At 43.0% G+C, this 6,000-nt stretch overlaps 1 long non-coding RNA gene across 2 annotated transcripts; it reads left to right on the top strand.

Annotated features, from left to right (window-relative positions):
* Nucleotides 1-329: 329 nt before the first annotated feature.
* Nucleotides 330-3,307, top strand: LOC121661918. 2 transcript variants are annotated; one of them, XR_006015124.1, is made up of 4 exons: nucleotides 330-418; nucleotides 2,439-2,544; nucleotides 2,782-2,943; nucleotides 3,219-3,307. It is a non-coding gene; the product is annotated as an uncharacterized LOC121661918 (long non-coding RNA). The 2 variants fall into 2 exon arrangements; XR_006015125.1 differs by lacking the exon at nucleotides 2,782-2,943 and having other exon boundaries at nucleotides 3,219-3,302.
* Nucleotides 3,308-6,000: the final 2,693 nt, after the last annotated feature.

Below are 6,000 nucleotides of genomic sequence, written 5' to 3'. Positions count from 1 at the left end.
CGATATCCAGTTCCTTAGGACACAGCAACTTCAATTAGGAAGAAAATCAAATTTGCCATCCAAAAGAGCAGTTTAATACTGAACCTGCATGCTATCCCCAATGTTTTCTGTTTGCTTTGCTGGGTTAGTTTTCAGATGGATGAGCTCCCCAGTCTGCATGGAGGAGGTGGAAACACAGCTGGGGATATGTTGCAGAGAGATCAGGCAGGTTTGGGCTTGTACCAAGCTAAAGAGCTAAAGGTGGGCAGCACCACACAGGGACATAAACCTGCTTCAACTGGCTCAGTTTGCAGAAGAGCTTCATGATTAGCTGTGCTGGTACAACTAGGGGAAGAGGTGTGTGGGACCAGAAATAAGCATGGCAAGAGGAGCAAAAACTCTCTTCAGCTGTGATAGCCACCCAACTGCTGAGGAACTGGTAACATTTACTGTCAATTCTGCAGCTTCCTGCAATTCTGGAAACAAGAGAATATACTGGCTTGTTTTGGGTGGACAGAAAATCTGTGACCACTCTGGGAGGTGCCTCTGTTAACCAGCATGGTGTTAAAATGAACTTCTGCCTAGCTGAGATGGTCTTACCATCACAACCCTTTCTGGAAGGCTCTGTTAGAATCCATCAGCAGTTAAACCTCTCAGGCAATATATAATAGACTTTTAAAGAAGACTCTCCACAAAGCTTTAAAATACAGCTTTTCACAGCCTTGTACTTATATGTCATCAGTTCCTTTATAAAGGGAATGGGTATTTCATGCTAGTGGATATTTACAACTCATATGTAAATGTTGTTCTAATTTGATAGCATTTTTACTTACTTTACATACTTTAACTTCTGCGCACAAGACCAGAAATTACTATCAGGTCATTACTATAATCTCTTTATCTTGGACCCCTAAACTTTACTCCACGCTAAGTTAAGTAATTTATTTGATCAAAGTGTAGGCTGTACTTGACAGCTGCCATAAAATCCCTTATACTCCTGCAGTTTGACGTCTTCCCCATTGCTTTATTGTCAGCACAGCAGTTTCCTTGCTGTCACCAGCAGATTTTTCTGCTTTCCCTGATTTTTATAACACTGTCTCAGACTGCTCTGTACAGCTTCAGTGCAATTCACAAGTGCTGGGCATTTCCTAAGCTGAAATGCATTGTGGTTCAGAGTCTCCACAGCCATGGTGTTCAGTTACCAGTGAAATTACATTTAACTCCCAAGCTGTTTACAATTCAAACAAAAGGATTTCTCTGTATAGCATCCAAAACCAACAAAGTTACAAGCACTTAAGCTTTTTGCACAAAGATCAAATATAAAAGAATCTCCCTCCTCATATATCCTTTGGTGGCAGTCTTCTGCATACCATATAGCTTAGCTTGTATCTACAGAGCCTCTTTTTACGTATCACATAAGCTTCTACCGATAAGCTCACTCTTCTAATCCTCTAAGGGCTCCATACAAATTCAGCCTTTTCCCTTCTAAACTTCTTAATTTCTTGCTTATTCAGAAGATATTTCTACACTTCACTTCTTAAAGACTTGGAGATACAATTTTTTTTCAGAATACCTGTTAAGCTTTGTACCTAACTGGCCTATTAACAGATCTATGACTCATAAAAAGAGCTAAATTCCACTCTTTCCCTTTATCCTAAACCAGGTTTGACTGTACCCATAAAATTGCATTCGGTCTTGAAGGAGCACACTAAAAAAATCTGCAGTTAGCTAAGTGCCAATCTGATTTATAAATTATCTGTCCATTAAAATTTGTTCTAAATATTTTGGCTAACCATTTTTCTATCAGATCAAGCAGAAGGTGCCTGTATCAGAATTCCCCAGACCACCCCACAGGTCCCTTCCCACTCCTTGACTCCTGAGCTCACAGCACCTGGCTGCAGCTGCTCCTCTGCAAATCCAGGCTTGGACCCTGCTCCTTCTTTCCAGTCTCACCATAGTCAGCTCTCTTTCCATCACACTTTGCATCTGCTTTCACCTTGGATGCCCTCTCTTCTGTTTTCCCTTAGGCCTTCTCCTGAATCACAGGTATTGCGTTCTATAATCTCGGCACTGCTGCAAAACCAGAACCAAGCCTGGTACAGAGCCAGACTTGCTGTAAGCAGCATTCCCTGGAAACAGCTTAGTGCACTGAGAAACTCGTGAGAGTGAGTAGGCAGGAGGGCAAAGCAATCTCTCCTGGCAATCAGACAGTGAGGAGCTTTGCTGCCTTGCTGCTGGCAGAACATCTCAGTATCCATGCTAAGCTGACCTGGAGCAATGCAGGAGACAGGCTTTGCACAGTTCATACCAGGGGACCATGTATGCCCGTGACAGCTCTAGTTCTGTCAGTGTGACCTGCTGCAAGCTCCAGGACTTGGATCCTGTCCTAGTGAGGAATACAGACATAATTCCTACATGGACTGCAGCTTATAGCCCCTTCCTGTATTTATATTTTACAGAATCATACACTTGTTGAAGTTGGAAAAGACCACTGGAGAACATGTAGTCCAACCCCCTCTGCCAAGGCAGAGTCACCCAGAGCAGGTGACACAGGCACAAGTCCAGGTGAGTGAATGTCTCCAGAGAGGGAGGCTCCACAACCTCCCTGGGCAACCTGTTTCACTGCTCTGCCACTCTCAATGTAAAAAAGTTCTTCCTCATGTTGAGGTGTAACTTTGTGTGTTTTAATCTATGGCCATTGCTCCTCTTCCTATCACTGGGCACCACTGGAAAGAGTCCGGCACCATCCACTTGTCACCCACCTTTGGGATATTTACATTCATTAATGAGATCCCTTCTCAGTCTTCTCCTCTCTAGACTAAACAGTCCCAGCTCCCAAAGTCTCTCCTCATCTGAGAGATGCTCCAAACCCGTAATCATCTTTGTGGACCTCCTCTGTACCCTCTCCAGTAGCTCCTTGTCCTCCTTGAACTTTGGAGACCAGAACTGAACACAATACTCCAGGTATGGCCTCACTAGGGCCCAGTAGAGGGGGAGGATCACCTCGACCTGCTGGCCACACTTGTCCCAATGCACCCCATGACATTCTTTGCCCTCCTGGCCACAAGGGCACTGCTGACTCATGGTCAGCTTGTCATTCACTAAGACTCCCAGTTCTCTGCAGAGCTGCTCTCCAGCAGGTCAGCCCCAGCCTGTCCTGGGGTTATTCCTCCTCAAGTGCAGGACCCTACACTTACCCTTGCTGAATTTCATTAGTTTCTCTCTGTCCAACTTTCCAGCCAACCAAGATTCCACTGAATGGCAGCCCAGCTTTTAGGTGAATTTGGAGCCATTCCTTCTCCACAAAGGAAAAGGAAGCATCCACGACAAAGAAGCACACTGCTGTGGGAAGGAAACCTTTGAGAAAAGTTGGACTATAGATACCTAGGAACTCTTCAGTTGGGATGCACTCTAAAATAGAAACATTCATGCACCTTTTTTTGCCTTGTTTGGTCATCATGCTTCACACACTTTTTAACATTCTGTTTTTATTTTACATACTAATTTAAATAAAGCCCTTAACAATACCCCTAAGTTTGGTATGTCTCTGCACAACCCTCCCGAGGCTCTCAGCTCTTCACAGTCAGGATATAAGAAAGAGCTATCCATAACTGGCACTGCTGCTGCGAACAGGATTGGATGAGGTGGTATCACAAACAAAGCAACCAGGAAAGAACAGAAAATATAAGAAAAGAGAGAGAAATGAGGAAGAACTTGATTGCATAAACCAAATGACAACTATTCATAGCTGCCCATACATACACACTACATCAATCAAATGCTCTGTGCAAAGGAAAGCTACCCCACACTATGAAAGACCTTGTATGGGACTCTGTCATGGACTACCTTCCCAGCACTGACAGGGAAATGCAGTGGCTGCAGCTAGGGCTGGCACTTCCACAGCAGGTTCCCCTCAGGTACTCTGGTACCATCCAACAGCCATCTGCTCTCTCAGCCTCTCAGAAGCACAGACAGCACAGATCTCTTCCATGCACTGCAGATCGAACTCATCTCCGAGCCTGAGGGACTCCTCGTCTTTTCCACAGACACACTGCAACTGCAGACACAAAAACTGAGCGGGAAGGTTGCCCATGAATGGTTTCATAAACGGTCAGAGCCACAGAGAAACAACCTCCTGCAACACAGCACTTCTGTGGCTGCTGACAGACCCTGTTAACCTGCTTGCGTGGCTGGGGCTGTGGAGGATGTGGGCACTGCCTGCTTTTCCACGAGTCAGCAACGACGCTGGCAAAGCAGCCGTGACAATATACTGCACTGTAAAGTACTGCGGACAAAACACTGCTAGCCTGGACAAGGATGGGAGCTCACTAGTTTATACATTCTTGCCACAGACTCTAAAAGTCAGACACGAAACTCCCTGTGTTCTGGCATGCTCCCCATTTTCAAAAGGAACATTTCCATTAGAATTTTTCCTCACCCCTCATGTAAAGGAATAAATTTGCTTCTGCTAATAATGAACACAGATACTTTTTTATCCTCAAGTTGATTTCATTTTATGCCTACACCATGGTCTCTGGAAACTCATCTTACAGGTTGAAGCAATAAAGAAACCCTGCCAGAACTATCTTTATACCATCTGCCAAGAGCACTTTGCAAAGATCTCTGTGGTGTTCTGGAGCCCAGGAGAAGTCAATAGCACCCTGGATAAACATGAGGAACCCGATTTTACAGATCTTGGGAGAATAGCATGGAAGATGCCAAACTGCAACCTTTAAAAATTATATTGGTAATTACAGAATAAGATTACAGAGAAACAGGCTGCCAGCATATTGTCTACTGGTTGTGTGATCGTATTCGGTACTGACCAGACTCTTCTAAAACCTGGCACAGATGGTACATACAGTATCACAGAAATAAGGAGCCCTCTGTGCACTGTCCTCTTCACAGCTTACATTACTGTTAATATTTTCTGTCTACGTTTACTGCAGGCATAAAAATGTAAGTAACAAGTAATAAATCCATTAATTTTCTACACCTCTGTAAGGTCTTTGCAAACTTCAGTGGGACAAAAAGCCTAGTATTTCACTTTCTTTCAGTTAAGAAACCAGTTCATAAAGTTGCGGGTTTTCTTCCTTCTTCTGGGTTTCCTCCACGATAGTGGACTTTTGAACAGTTCCTGTTTACTGAACACACACAAACTGTTACTGATAGCATCAGGCAGCACTACTGTTGGCTATTCTGCCCAGTATTTTTAAAAGGGCACGTATAAAAACTATGCATGTTTGTAAAGTCTTGCATTCATTGCTCATTACTGACACAAGTCTACTTTGTCTAACGTGAACCCTGTATTGCTGCATAGCTTCTTACCATTAATCATTATATGAAATGCTGAACTGTGAAATCAATATTAAGGAACATGATCAGTGTATCCTTTCAAGCTCCCACTCTGCCAGAGAAGCAACTGCAGAGGAAAATAACAAACAATAAAACCATCAACTTGTGCCTCAAAAGGAATGGGAAGCTGGAAAATGTGGATGTTCTAGTTTTTGCCTAATAGCACATAAAGTTTAACTTCAGCATAGTTGGAGTAAAATCCAACTCTTGAATCCCATTTCAAATGAAATGCTTTCTCATTCTACGATCCTTTAATTTTCACTCCCGGCACATACATGTGCACTTCAGAGAGGGTGTGATCCTGCAGGACACTGGACATATAATCAGGTAATTGTAGGCCCCATTAAAATGGAAATGCAGAGGAGATGATATAGCAACTTCAGCTTTCAAGGCTGATCTTAATTTTGGTCTTTATAGTTTTCACATTCTTGATTTCCTGAGTTTAACACTTAAAAAAATTTAAATGCAACATCCCAAGCAAAGAGTTATAATGATCCCTAGTAATTACTTCTTCCCACAATCACTACCAAGTTTTGTTTCTACAACCTGTGTATCAAGAACATTGCTCTCGAGTAAAAAATACTAATTCAAACAATGCTGAATTAACATAGTTCTTCTGTTTGTAACTTACTGAAAACTACTAAAAAGAATCAGAAATAAGAACAG

The sequence above is a fragment of the Corvus kubaryi genome, unplaced genomic scaffold, assembly GCF_017639235.1.
Source record: "Corvus kubaryi isolate FWS band 111438036 unplaced genomic scaffold, C.kubaryi_AGA036_p1.0 37216, whole genome shotgun sequence".
In the NCBI taxonomy this organism is placed as follows: Eukaryota; Metazoa; Chordata; class Aves; order Passeriformes; family Corvidae; genus Corvus; species Corvus kubaryi.
The sequence above is the reverse complement of the archived record's forward strand: the minus strand, read 5'-3'. Positions and strand labels throughout refer to the sequence as shown.